The sequence below is a fragment of the Acomys minous genome (genome assembly GCF_964271855.1).
Source record: "Acomys minous genome assembly, chromosome: 12".
NCBI lineage: Eukaryota > Metazoa > Chordata > Mammalia > Rodentia > Muridae > Acomys > Acomys minous.
The window spans coordinates 60,251,055-60,266,489 of NC_140493.1; positions in this window are offsets into that span (position 1 = coordinate 60,251,055).

Genomic DNA, 15,435 nt, shown 5'->3' on the forward strand with positions numbered 1-15,435 from the left:
CCAGTCCAAGAAGACACCGTAGTAGCCACTTCCTGCCGATGAAGTGTGGCTCATTTCCCAAGGTGCAGGGCAGAGAGTACCGTGAGGCACTCACAGTACCAGATGATGGTAAGATCCAGGGCCATGTTTAGTGTCCATGAAACTACGGCTTGTAGAAAATGTTGGGGGCAACAGCCAAGACAGTTCCCTATGATTTATGCAGAAAGTCGATGAAAAGATAATTAGCCTTACAGAGACAGATTATGCCAGACGGTCGTGTCATGGGTCATAGACATGACAGAGACATTTAGAAGTCAATGGTATTGCTGCTCTGGGTTGTCTGGGGAAGGATGGAGGTCATTTTCCCAGCCCCCAGGTAAAGATGTCTTCAGAAGCAGGTGATGACTCAAAGTTCCTGCTCTGTAGGGTGTGCGCCCTGACTGACCTCTGAAGACCAGGGTCCTGTTGTTTTACAGCCTCCTGCAAGCTCCTTCTGTCTGCCTGTTGTCCACTGCTGTGGCTCACTGGCCAGCCAGGAGAAGTCAGCAGAAACACTCATTAAGTGTTATCTGGAGTCAAGCCACACAGGGCTGGGGGAACAGGATAACCAGGAAAGGTCCAGGCCCTGCGTGCAGACAGCTGGCAGCCACAGCTCCAGGTGCGACGCTTAGAAACAGAGCCCACCTGCTCATGCATTCAGATAGTAAGGCGTTCTCAGGTGGGGAGGGGATGGGCGCACCTGGGTCTGTCAGTGACGGCAGAGACACGGCCATGGGCGTGCAGCCGGAAGAGGGCTCTTCTCAGAGCTGCAGCTGCGATTCTCAACTTACAGGGAGCAAAGAATTTCAAGACCAGTCAGCGTGAAGCAGATTGGAGGTTAGTAAGAAAAGCGCTCAGTATTGGCTTCAGCACAGGTGTTGGAGCTTAAGAAAAGGACAATGATGCACATCTGATGTAGAGTGTGGACACACACACACACACACACACACACAGAGAGAGAGAGAGAGAGAGAGAGAGAGAGAGAGAGAGAGAGAGAGAGAGATTTTAAATGTTTTAACAATAATGTAAATATAAAGTGAATAAATGAATTAGTTAATTAAAAACAATAACACTAAAATAAGATTTTGGTGTCTTTTTTTTTTTTTTTTTTTTTTTTTTTGGTTTTTTTGAGACAAGGTTTCACCACCGCTGAAGTGTTTAATAGGATTTAAAATGTTAAGAAAGCCGGGCATGGTGGCACACGCCTTTTATCCCAGCACTCTGGAAGCAGAGGCAGGCGGATTGCTATGAGTTCAAGGCCAGCCTGGTCTACAAAGTGAGTCCAGGACAGCCAAGGCTAACACAGAGAAACACTGTCTCAAAAAGCCCCCTCCCCTAAACAAAAACAAAACAAACAAGCAAACAAAAAGCCAGAATGAATCTCTGCTGGAGAGGAGTAGGCAGAATAGGTTAGCCTGCCACAGGTTTGACCCTGCCAGGCTGGGGCTAACCTAGGCTAACTTCCTCCCAGAGTGGATGGTCGGTGGTGTTTTCCCCCATGGCTCTGGCTCTGGAGGTGCAAGAATGGGGTGCTGCCCCACTCTTATTGGGATGACCTGAAGTCTCTCTCTCTCTCTCTCTCTCTCTCTCTCTCTCTCTCTCTCTCTCTCTCTCTCTCTCTCTCCAAGCGATCTAGGGGAAGATACTTTTGTTTTTAGGTGGTGTCATTCTGTGGCATAGTTTGAAAGAGGCAGGGGTACAGACAAAGCCAAATAGGATGTGGCAAAGCTACAAAGAGCCAGAAAGAAGTATCTGCAGAGCCCAGAGCTGCCAGCACCCTGTCCCTCTTGGCCAATGCGGGCCTGTCCCATCCAGGCCACAAGCCTAAGAGCACAAAAAGCCTCCATTCAGCCTCTTCAGAAGCATCAGTGATTAAAAACAAAGGGCTATGGTGTCTGAGCCAGGGGCAGGGGCGTGTTGTCACCCCAGCCTTCAGTCAGGATCCAGGGCTGTGTGAACTGACACCCCAAAACCTGCTCTCAGCAGGACAGCAACAGAGCCATGTGTGGTTTAGAGCACTCTGTGCTTGTGGTATGACCTCAGTCTGTGGCAAATGATTGCTACCACACGTTCCCCCGAGCGCCTGCATCAAGGCAGTCGCTAGCTTCCTGCCTTCAGTGTTTGCAGGCAGACTGATTCTTGAGGTTTGGGAGCATCATTCAACTTTTGGAGAATTGCCTTAAAGCAGTGGTTCTCAACCTTGCTAAATCCGCGACTCTATTTGTTGTTGTTGTTGTTGTTTTCGAGACAAGGGTTTCTCTGTGTAGCCTCGTCTGTCCTGGACTCATTCTGTAGACCAGGCTGGCCTTGAATTCACATTGATCTGCCTGCCTCTGCCTCCCCAGTGCTAGAATTAAAGGCGTGTGCCACCACACCTGGCTCGCTCTCAATTCTCTTCTTAACTCTGTGTTTTCATCTGAAATGCCCTTTCCTATAAGAAGCTTCTCGGGTGCCCCGGGAGCTCCTATAAGGAAGCAGCCATGGTGTTTCCCACCCACAGTTTGCTATACTGCCAGCGACAGAGATGGACATGCGTGATGCCACCATAGGCCAGCCGTGAAAGCAATGAGACAGTCCCTGCTGAGGCTGGCTCCGGTAGGCGCTCCACTAAGTGTCTAGGCATTTTACCGTATCTCAATGACGTTCTGCCATAGATAGGCTCACCTGTCTCAGTGCACAGATACACTTCCCTAAGGCTCCCACTGACCCAGAGGATAAAGGTCTCCTTCCCCTAACGTGTTCCCAGGGCCTCCACAAATGTCTTCTCCATCCACACAAACTGGCAAGGCAATGTGGCCATTTTGTCCCGTGTCCTTTGAAAAGCTTGATCAAACCATTTTTTCCCAAATTCTTTCTAAGGGTCGTTGTTAGCGATCTACATCTGCAGGTTCTTTTCAAGCATGGTGGTTGAATCGTTAATCTGCTCCAGCAGCAATGACTCAAAGAGATCAGACATTATTATTGCATATGCCAATGACACTGCTCAGTGAGGGGCTGGGAGCCCCCTTTATAGTGCTCACATATGCACATATTAAGGAGACTATTAGAACCGCAGTGATAACAAGCAAAGCTATGCTCCATAACAGCGTGATGTCCTCAGGACATGGAGTTCTGGGAGTAACACCTCGCTGAGACACGCCCATCATGGCTTCTAGGAGGTGCCTCCATTCCACTGCACCAACACTGTCTGTCTGACTCTAATTAGGGCCATATGACTCAGCACATCAAGAATCCCTCGACATCTGTATCAGGGTGGGCCAACGTTAAAGCAACACGTCTAAAGCTACCTGCCCCAATAATAGCAGGGCTTGGGTAAGAGTCAGACCGTGAGCCCCAAGAAGGGTCTCCTGACACACACGGTCCCACCATTGCCAGGATGGAAGGATGGGGCCAGAATCCAGGATGTGCTGTGAGTGTTGATGCGGGAACGGGAAAGGCAACTGAGGCTGTCTGCAGGACTGGCTGCCGTTAGACGCCCATGAAAGCCAGATAGAGACGCAAGCATCAAAGGGCCATGGGGGAGGAGGGAGGTGAGTAAGAGGCAGAGGGGACAGAGTGGCACGAACATAGGAAGGGCATGCCATCCTCGCGCCCACGCTGGCCCTGCTGCCTCAGCTGTGCGGCGTGAAGGAGGCAGCATTCTCATGGCTTCCTACCCGCCATCTTCAATCTGCCCTGCTGCTACCAGTGGGGACGTCTCTTAATATACAAATCAACCACCGTACTGCAGAATAAATTTCTTCAGCAGCTCCCCACTGCCTACATCACAGGAACTCTGCTTCATCCAGCAGGCCTTGGCTCCACTACTTGGGGACACATAGGGTACTTCAGAACATCTGACTGCGTGCTCTGACGTAACAGGAAGCCTGAAGCAGGCGCTCAATGAGAGCCTTGGTTCATTCCCCTTAGAGATGCATTCTGTCCCTTCCTCTTCTCGCTCTTTAGCACATGGATTCACCACCTCAAGGCCTCAAGCTGGTCCCCAGACATCAGTTGTGCATTCCAAACAGAAAGAAGGGATCCTGAGCAACAGCTGAAAGCGCACCCTTCGTTTGGGGTGCCAGGCATGTTTGTGTTGAAGACACTACCCCAGTGAGGGGAAGTGGGTGAGAGGGATCTCTGTCGCGTGGCTTCCTGCAGGCTGTGGAGGAGATGGAAAAGATGTAGACTTAACTTGCCTAACTGTGGGAAACTGCCAAGGAAGGAGAAGGCTGGGAAGGACCACACTGAACTCAGTGGCCTCTCACGGCTAGATATGTCCACTTCAGCTGTTGGCTCAATAATTGGTCTTCCATTCATAAGCACTTTTTGTCCTCCTTAATTCGCAACCTGGAACACCCTCCAATCCAGGCTGCCCAGGCCTCTTCCTTCTTTAGGACCCAGCTCACCCACCCCAGCACAGATTAGACCTGTGTGACAGCTCGGTGTCCCAGCTTGTGGTGCCCGCGCCACCGAGAGGCAAGTCGAGGGTGAGGGACTGCGAATTTAACTCTTGCGGAGGACCTGCGTGGTTCCCAGTGCGCATCTCAGGCAGCATGAGACCCAGGCCACCCCGTGCCTCTGACCTCCTCTGGCACCTGAGCTCATACGCCCACACCCCCGCACAGCTATGTGCAAGTACACACGATTAAAAATTATAAAGATACATCTTCAAAAACAACAACAAAAAGAAGAGCTAACTACATCTCCAGTAGTACGTTGGGACACTAGGTGTCACAGCAGAGTGCGAGGCAAGAGCCTGGGATAAAGAAGCCAGAACCGTGATGTTCATTTTATCCAGGATAGATTCCAGTTAAGCCCAGGAAAACAACTCAACTCTATTCTCTCCTCATCCTTCAAGCTGAAGTTCTAAAGGCAAAGGCTGCTGCCCACTGTGTGAGCCTTGATCAGGGAGGTAGGAGCGGGGCCGCTGTTGTGCTGATGTGAAGGAAAATACAGAAATAGGCAACCCGCTGCCCTTGCTGGGACAGCAGAACAAAGGTCCAGCTGTGTGGGTCACCTGCCCGAAGATGAAACGAGGAAGAGAGAAAGGGTCCCCTGGTGTCTGCTGACCTCTGTAACACAAGCTGTGCCTCTGACCCACTTTCACGGTGGCTGGAGAGTGTGATAGAAGCAAATCTAGACAAAATCTGGAGGCTGGTTCTGGAGTGCAGTCCACCTGGTGACATGTCCCACCAGCTTCCGCTCTGCCTGGCTTCCCCAGTTTCATTGTGGAGACTCTGAGATCCGGGCATGGCGTCAGCGCCCAGCTCCAACACCGGTCAGATGTCAAACGTGCCACCATTTGTCCCGCGAGCTTCAAAGTATTTATGGAGATAAATGTGGGCAGAAACGAGATCCTGGACAAATAGTCTGGACCACTCTGATTTTGATGATTGGTTACACATGTGTATGTATGTGTACATGCATGTATGTGTGTATGTGTATTTGCAGTGTTAAGGATCAGACTCGTGGTTTTGTGCATGCTAGGCAAATGCTGAGCTACATCCCCAGTGCTATAGTTTTAAAAGTTAAGTTAGAATATGCCAGTGAAATGGCTCACCAGGGAAAGTGCTGTCCACTAAGCCTGAAGACCTGAGTTCAATCCCCAGATTCACATGGTGGAAACAGAAAACCAACTCTTAAAAGCTGTGCTTTGGCATCCACACCTGTACCATGCTGTGTTTTGATGTCCACATGTGTACCATGCTGTGCTTTGACGTCCACACATGTACCATGCTGTACTTCGATGTCCACACATGTGCAATGCCATGCTTTGATGTCCACACATGTCTAATGCTGTGCTTTGACATTCACACATGTGCATACCCCATGTACCTCCAACCAGTACACTGTAAAAATGTAATGAAAATATGGACTTAGCATGATACTCTTCTTATGGTCTTAAGTTCTCACTGGCTGGAAAAAACGGTAGAGACAACACAAACTGTGCCATTTTAAATGGACAAGACTCCCATTATAGGAATAGAAGTGAGTGTGCAAATCCATGTTGACCAAGCCCAACATGGGACTTAACTTGTGCAGGTGTTTTTGTTTGTTTGTTTTTTGTTTTAAATTTTTGTTTTGTTGAGACAGAATCTTACTCTGTAGCCCAGGTAGGCCTGGGATGTGGCCCGGTCCTCTCGCCTCAGCCTTCCAAGGGCCGGGATGACAGGTTTGAGGTGTCACACCTAACTCAACTGTATGTATTACAGATCTATAGAGCGTTTACTCAAGTCTTAAAGGGTATATCCCTGAAGTTCTATGTAGTCCAGGCTGGCCTCAAACTGCAGCTGAGGATGACCTTGAACTCCTGCCTCTCCTGCCTCCAGATTCCAAGTGCCAGCATCACAGCACAACTACAGCTGGGTTTCCTTTAAACAGAGAGGGGTAGGGTGGGTGCTTAATTTGTTTCTGTTGTAAAATAAGCAATTTTAAAGTGCTTGGTGTTGTCTGAGGGCCCACTCTGCACAAAGTGAGACAACTTGAGTAACAGAAATGTGTCCTTATATTTGCACAATTATCACTTTACAAGCCATATAAAATGCAAATTGTAAAATTAAAGTTTATTAACTTAAAAGCTGAAGGAGCCTACAGGATGGTACAGCTGCCGTGCTGCCCAAATTTTCAAAGTGCAGCTTAATCAAATTACCACTAAAATTTTACCACTTCCAATTCCCCTAAAACAAGCCCCCTGGCACACTGACATCACATTTCTTCCTAAGATGGTTGTAGTTCACAGAACTCAGTCTCATTCTTTAAAATCCCAGAATTTGCTTGACCTAAATGTTTAAAACCCATCTGACATGCCTTGACAAGAAGAAATCCTGGAAAGTAGGATAAAGCTTCCTTTAAAGATTTTTCATCATGGGGTCTGGAAAGATGGCTTAGTGGTTAAGTGCAGTCACTGCCCTTCCAGAGGACCCCAGGATTGCTTCCCAGCACCCTCCCGCATGCCTGGTGCTCATGAAGGCCAGAAAAACGCCTGAAACAGGAGTTGTGGACAGTTGTGACCCATCATGAGGGTGCTGGGTAACTCAAGTTCCAAATGAGCGGATGCCCTCTTCTGGCCTCTAAGGGCACTGCACACACATGATACATATACATTCACATAGAGAAAACACACATACGCATAAAATAAATAAATCTCTAAAATTTTAATGGATCATGACTTACAAATCAAAGATCAGATTTTTTTTTAAAAAACAGTTGGAACCGTTTGGCTTTAGCAATTTATTAATTTGAGCTTAATAGTTAGATCTCTTAATATTTATTCTGTTATGTTTTTTAAAAGCTTAGTTTCATGATCAATTTCTATTGACATTGGTATCAGTGTTCACAAAAGGCTTAGTTAAAAAAAGATGCTTTTTTTTTTTTTAAAGAAAAGAGCATGTGAATAAAAGTGAGTGTCTAGCCTGTGGTACCGCTCACACACTGAACTTTCTGGGACAGTCTGGGTTCCATTACTAATTTTATTTTTCCTGCTGATGGCAACTGGTGAGAGGTTGTTTTATGGTATTTATTTTTCATAAAATCAAAATTAGATATTAGAAGGGGGCATCTTGAAAAGGACAGGAGAATGTCCCAGTGCCACCAAACTGTGGAAGGAAAGGGCTGCCCTTCTCCTCCAGTGCAGTGTGGCAGCCAGACCCAAGCCCCACTCTTGCCCAGCACTCCATAAATAAACATAAAAGAAAAAACACACACACTGTCTTATGATTGTTTTTTGTTTCTTTGTGTTTTAAAGAGTCTTTGATCAGACCACTTGGGGTTTTTGTTCTGTTTTATTTTGTTTGTGTTTCATTGAACACTGATTTGGAGCTAAGAGGATTATTTCACTTTCTCTGAGCAAATGTGAGGAAAAGGATATGAAAAGCCCTTCCAGTGAGGGGTCACTTGCCTTGAGCAGGACTGTGCTCCCCTTCTGAGCCTCCGAGCTCACAGGAAGGCCACCCAAAGTCCCCGGCAGCTCACTTTGACCAGTGGGGCCCATCAGTGTCTTTCTATTCCTCAGTCTTTTGTAGGATCACACGAGATACCTGCGCACGTTCTAGAAAACGTCCATGACCTAATGCACCTCTGTGACTAGGCTGGCCTGAGAGTTGACAGCCAGAGAGGGCCACCCAGGTTTGCAGCTATAAAATATGAAAAAAAGCCTCTTGTTTTGCTTTGCAAACCCAAACACAAGTGTCTCTCCTCCCTTTGCACCACCACTTTCCTCTCCCCTTCATCCATAGCCTATTTCTCTTATTCCTGGGGAGAAAGGAGCGGAGCTATGTCACCGATTGCAGGAGGTCACATGGAATGGGAGCCCAGTGTTCTTTGTGCAATCGGAGCCCTAGTTCCTGCTGAAAGGACTCCAGTGTGCAGACCTGGGTTAGGCACGGCACCTGTATACAATTAAAGCCTCCGAGTCACCAACCGGATCCATATGTACAAGGAGCATGTAGCAGCTTTCTGAACAGTGTAACCTTGGATACCAGGCAACCCAACTTTCTCAGTCTCGTTGCTAAGGCAACAGGACAGAGGTGGGTGAGGGGGAGCCCAGCAGACCTACCCACAGGCTTTGCAGCACTGCAGGAGGAAACTGGGTGGGAAGGAGAGTGTCTCAGTCTGCCCGCCTGCCCAAGGCCTTGACTGAAAAGGTTGTAGGACAGTGACCCTTAAGGGACCATCTAAGTGGGAGCCCACTGTGCACTTCTCGAGGTGCAAGGCAGGCAAGGAACTCTGTGATGCTCCTAGGCAGGAGGAGGATGAAGAACACAGGTTGCTAGGGAGGTGAAGAGAGTGAGACTGGAGACCCAGATTCAAGGGAAAAGAACGTGGGATTGCAGTACTGCTGGCATCCAAGGAAACAGGAAAGAATCTAGAAGGTAATCCCAGCCATAAAATTTCCACCAATGTCTGGTTCATCATACAAGGAACCACTGTGTATGGCTGGAAGGCAAAGTTGAAGTGTTTTATAGTTTTCTAAAGACTCACTAGGTGACAAAGGCACTAAACAAGGGAGGCCTGCTGCTCTCTCTGGCCCGGAGAGGATTTGGTCCAGATGTTCTCAATCAGGCTGAGAATGAGATACGGACTTGGAGAACACCCCCCAAGAAAACAAAACAAAACAAAACAAAACAAAACAGCCACATCTGGGCTTTTCAATAAATCTTAGCTGGCTCTTCTCAGGGTCGGGCGCTGAGCTGTCAATCACTGTGCAGGGGCTGGAGTGTACAGGGCAGAGGGCAGAAGCTATGGGAGAGGCCCAGTAAACACCCCCTTTAATTCACCGGCTTTAGTGGGTTTCTATTGCTGGGAATCAAAGGCCTTTGTTTATTACCCTCATAGCTCCAAAGATAACAAGTATTGTCACCGCAGAGGACGCCAGAGGTCTGTAGCATCTGTCTGCATTCTAGACAACTTAGCAGGCCACACACAGAAGTCCTCACAAGCACCCCAGGCACGTCCCTCTGTCTTCCTGATCAACCCTCTTCCGGTCTCCACCAACTCCTGATGACCCCTGTCTTCCTCTCCATCTACACTTATTTATGTGCAGTGGTTTGAACAAGAATGGCCTCCATAGCCCTATATGTTTGAATGTTTAGTCACCAGGGAGTGGAATTGTTTGACAGAATTAGAAGGAATAGTAGGTGTGGCCTGTTAGAGGAAGTGTGTCACTAGGGGTGAGCTTTGAGGTTTCAAAAGACTATTCCCAGCCCAGTCCCTCTGTCTCTGTCTCTGTCTCTGTCTCTGTCTCTGTCTCTGTCTCTGTCTCTCTCTCTCTCTCTCTCTCTCTCTCTGTGTGCGTGTGTGTGTGTGTGTGTGTGTGTGTGTGTGTGCGCCTGTAGGTCAGGGTGTAGCTATACTGTTCCAGTGATTGCACATGGCTCCACACTCCTCACATGATGATAACGGACTGACCTCTGACGCTGTAAGCCAGCCCCAGTTAAATGCTTTCTTTTATAAGAGTTGCCTTGGTCATGGTGTCTCTTCCCAGCAATAGGACAGTGACAAAGGTATCATACTTCAAGAGCACCTTGTAGGCTCCCTCTTCCTGGGAGCTGTGTTCACTGGCTTGTATGTGGCCTTCTCTCTAATCCAGACTCAGTGTGGTTGGGAAGCCCTGTGTTTGTCACTTTGGTCCTCTGTTCTCCTAGCTGTCCAGCAGCTACATGCCTTCAGTAAGCGCTGTTCAAAAGCTGGGTACATCAACTATGGTGGCAACATGCCTGTGCTACCAGTTCTTGTCAGCTTTGAACTTTTTCAAACCTACTTTATTTGGGGTTCTTTAATGCTTATAGCTCCCTTCCAACCCACCTACCCTAGATAGGAGAGAAAAGAGGTTCATAGGAACAGGGTAAATAGACCTTTTTAGACTCAGCTCCTTGGAGAGTCCACTGGTGTAGTCGGCAGGATTCCGATAGACCAGTTAAATAGTAAACCAGCAATTCAGCGAAGGTGACTGCAACTGCAGCCGCTGGAACCCGGAGCAGCAGCCAGAACCTGGAGCCTTGAAGCACTCGCTGGATCGGCTCTCTCTAGGAGTGTCTTGAAATGAAATGGTAAACAGCCAGGACCCAAAAGCCCCGTCTCTTGTTTTGGGCCCATATATCACACTAGGATGTTTATCCGTTGGCAAAGACCAGGCCTCCACAAGAGACGGTTCCTTTTCCAGTGGACAAACATCACCTGTTCTCTCACGTGTCTGTTTTCAGTGGAAAAACACGGCACACCCTCACACGAGTCTGTTTCACATCTCACACTTGGGATCAAAACAAAAACATGTTTCCATCCACTACAAGTTCTTGGTTGAAAGCTACATAGTGAGTCCCCATCTCAAGCAAAAGAAGCAAACCAACCCTAAGAAAATACCAAGGCTCTTATTTATCATTTATTTGCCTCAATGGTCAATAGTAGCATCAGCGATGTGACCCACAGACACTCATCTCCTGCCCACTCCTGATGACCCCTGTCTTCCTGATCAACCCTCTCCCGCTCTCTGCTTCCCTTCTTTCCTTTTGCTTTTTATCTGCTTTTCAGACCTCATGTGGGCACCACAGACCCTGTGCAACAGCCAATATTATTATTACATTATCATGTAATATTACATGTAATTTATTTCATATATATATGTATACATCCTGAATTATAAGGCTAATAACTATAATTGTTGGTAGTAGAACTTTGAAAAAATGTAAAAATAAATATAAATTTTAAACGGCAAAACAGCTTCAAGTTCTACCACAAATAATCCAAGCATTGTCATTATAATTTGTGTCGGCTCTGACTCCCCCCTCCCCTGCGCGCGTGCGTGCGGTGTGTGTGTGTGTGTGTGTGTGTGTGTGTGTGTGTGTGTGTGTGTGTATGTGTGTGCATGTGTGTGTAAGAATGTCCTGCTTTGACCATGAGTGATGGAGCACAACTTTAAACCCAACACTAAGAAAACAGAGGCAGGCGAATCTCTGTGAGTTCAAGGCCAGCCTGGTCTACAAAGCGAGTCCAGGACAGCCAGGGTTCTGTTACACAAAGAAATCCTGTTTCAAAAAATAAAAAAATAAAACCGAAAACATCAATATACAATTCTAAAGACAAATATTTATGACTTTTTGGCTGAACAAATATAAAACCTTTTTTCTCCTATGTGTCTTGTCTTTTTGTTCTTTCTTTCCTTCCTCCTCTTCCTCTTCTTCTTCTCCTCCTCCTCCTTCTTCATTTCCCCTTCTCTGACAGAGTCTCTCTATTATATAGCTCTAGCTATTCTGGAACTCTACGCAGACCAGGCTGGCCTCGAAATCCACAGAGATCCACCGCCTCTGCCTCTCTGTGCTGGGATTACAGGCCTACATCACCACTGCTCTGCTGGGGGGCTATTCTTAAAGAGCTGAGACAAAATCCGGTGCTTAGATATGCTTATTTTTGTTTGTTAGTGCTGAGGATCTACCCCAGGCCCTGACACGTGCTGGGCTACAAGTGCCTTCTGACACTGAGCTTATTCCCTGCCCTTCTGACCGGTTTCTTTAACTGAATTTGTAGACATAAAAGGCAAGTAAAACTATGAGCCGTTTGTTTGCTATTCCTATCAAGCCGTTCCTCCTCTCTTTTCTTCCTCCCCTCAGCAGTGTGGCACTGGCCACCCCCACACACCTACAGGATGGGCTGTATTCCTGCAGCCTGTTCCCCAGGGACCCACTCCCTGGCAGTACCCCAAAGTGGAACCGGGGATTGAATCCAGGGCTTGAAGCATGTTCCCCAAGCTCTCTCCCTTCTGAGCACATCCTTGGCCTGTTTCATGCCCACCTTCCCCTCAACTCTAGAGGCAATTGACGCAGTAAGCTTAGCGCTGAGTGCACGGGCACAGCAGGGCTTGCTCAGTCAGTGGGCGTGCATCTGTGTGCTGAGCAATTCTTGATGAGCTTTTGCTGTGGGCAGTGTGGGCATGTGAACGTGTGTGGTGTGTTAGGCATCCTGTGTTTGCACAGTGGGTGCATAGACCCATGAGCACAGATGCAAAGGCCAGAGGAGGGTGTTGGATGTCTCCCGTAAGTACACACCTTGCTAGTTGTTGTTGTTGTTGTTGTTGTTGTTGTTGTTGTTGTCATTATTGAGATGGGGTCTCTCACTGAACCTGAAGCTCCCTGGTTTGGCTAGACTGGCTGCCAGTGAGCTCCTGGGAGCACACTGACTCCACCCATGAGTGTTGGGGTCACAGGAATGTACATCCATGCCTGGCCTTTACGTTGGTAGTGCGCATTTCTGAGGGCATCTCCTGGGAAAGTGCCTGACACGAAAAGAGCATGCAGGGCCTGCTGGGCCCACTCTCCATGGTGAGCATACAGGAGGACAGAGAGGAGTAAGTGGATACCCTCATCTCTGTGCATCAAGAGAGAAAAATGGAGGCACATGACATTACGGGACCTGTCACTCAGGTAACAAGGTCCATCCAGGAGTTAAACACGGTGTCCCAGCTGCACAACTTCACTCTTTTGGGGGGGGGGTGTTTTTTGGTTTTTGGAGATAGGGTTTCTCTGTGTAGCTCTGGCTGTCCTAGACTCACTTTGTAGAACTCACAGCGATCCACCTGCCTCTGCCTCCCGAGTGCTGGGATTAAAGGCGTGCACCACCACACCTGAGTCAGAACTTCACTCTTATCTTCTGTGCTAAATGGTCTTTCCTACCTAGCATGGTAGTCACCTCTCACTGGAGCCCCCAGCAGCCAGTTGCTTCCAAACTAAATAGTGTATTGATTTTCCTCTTATCTTTACTTCTTGATTGGACTGATAGAACACGTGACCTAGACGTGAGCCTGTTGAAACTTCCTTATTGTCCAGTAATTGCAGCCAATAATAACTGAGCACCTCACTGTGACCAGCACAGGGAGCTTGGGGAGGTGACCGTCACAGGGAGATGTAGGGAGGTGACCACCACAGGGAGATGTAGGGAGGTGACCATCACAGGGAGATGTAGGGAGGTGACCATCACAGGGAGATGTAGGGAAGTGACCGTCACAGGGAGATGTAGGGAGGTGACCACCACAGGGAGCTGTAGGGAGGTGACCGTCACAGGGAGATGTAGGGAGGTGACCACCACAGGGAGCTGTAGGGAGGTGACCATCACAGGGAGATGTAGGGAGGTGACCATCACAGGGAGATGTAGGGAAGTGACCGTCACAGGGAGATGTAGGGAAGTGACCGTCACAGGGAGCTGTAGGGAGGTGACCATCACAGGGAGATGTAGGGAGGTGACCATCACAGGGAGATGTAGGGAGGTGACCATCACAGGGAGATGTAGGGAGGTGACCATCACAGGGAGATGTAGGGAGGTGACCATCACAGGGAGATGTAGGGAGGTGACCGTCACAGGGAGATGTAGGGAGGTGACCACCACAGGGAGCTGTAGGGAGGTGACCATCACAGGGAGATGTAGGGAGGTGACCATCACAGGGAGATGTAGGGAGGTGACCATCACAGGGAGATGTAGGGAGGTGACCATCACAGGGAGCTGTAGGGAGGTGACCACCACAGGGAGATGTAGGGAGGTGACCACCACAGGGAGATGTAGGGAGGTGACCATCACAGGGAGCTGTAGGGAGGTGACCACCACAGGGAGCTGTAGGGAGGTGACCACCACAGGGAGCTGTGGAGAGGTGACCACCACAGGGAGCTGTGGGGAGGTGACCATCACAGGGAGCTGTAGGGAGGTGACCAGCACAGGGAGATGTAGGGAGGTGACCATCACAGGGAGCTGTAGGGAGGTGACCCCCACAGGGAGCTGTAGGGAAGTGACCACCTTGTCTGTTGGACACGAAGTTAGAGAGCTGAGGAATGTTGACACCCTCTTGCCTTCACCTCTTAAACCCTGGGTCCCCATGCCTGCACCAGTGGACAGGAAGTAACCCATTCTCCTTAGGATACATGTTATTTACACCTTCTATGACAAGTGTCATGTCAGAAGAACACTCTGTATAATGTACCACTTGTCTCCAAAACTTGCAGTTCCCTCCCTATGTCTTAAATTCCTGACATCTGGCTACTAAAGGTGGGAACTCCCTGGCATTTTCCAGAGAATACTTCCACAGTTAGGAAGTGAGCCTTCACCTCCCTGGGATTTATATGTGTTTTCCAAAATGTGTTTAGTAGAACATGGGTCTGGGGGTTTCCAAATCAACTTAGAAACTACCCCATACCTGAGAGGTTGGCAACGAAGGCTACGTCAGCCCGAGAGGCCAGCAATGGAAACTATGTAACCCACCTTTCCTTATATTTTATTTCTACCACGGCATTCTCAGAAGAGCGATGCCATGGCGTGTGCTCTGAGGAAGGTGGATTCGAACCGGTGATCTCTGAGTGGCTGGTTGACAAGCCTTTGATTGACTCCACTTCCATAACTGAACGATGTGAAACAGATGAAGAATGTTCCCTTACCTTCTGCTTTGCTGAGAGCAGTTGTTTTTCATGGGCAGCTCAGTGTGAACCCAACGTTTCCATCCTTTCTTAAAACCTGCAGCTCTCTGGGCTTTATGTAATAACCCAAGGGGAGGCCACGTGAAATGAGCACCAGGAAATACCCATCTTTGCTCTTAGGGAATAGGATAAAGTAAGCAAGAACAGGTGATGGCTAAGGCCGTGCAGGAGGAGCTGTGGCTAGAGGCAGCAGTGGGAGCCACACCAATACAGACAAGTCCTACAGGGACGCCTTCCGCTCCCCAGAAAGTCAGAGACACATCTCACAGCAGACCTGGCTCCCCTGCTTGTTCCAGATCTTCTTTAAAAGCTCACACCTTTAATCCCAGCACTTGGGAGGCAGAGGCAGGAGGATCAATGTGAGTTCAAGGCCAGCCTGGTCTACAAAGCGAGTCCACAACAGCCAAGGCTAACACTGAGAGACCCTGCCTTGAAAAACAAAACAAGACAAAACAAAAATACCTTGTTTGCTTTCTGAGCCGATATGGCT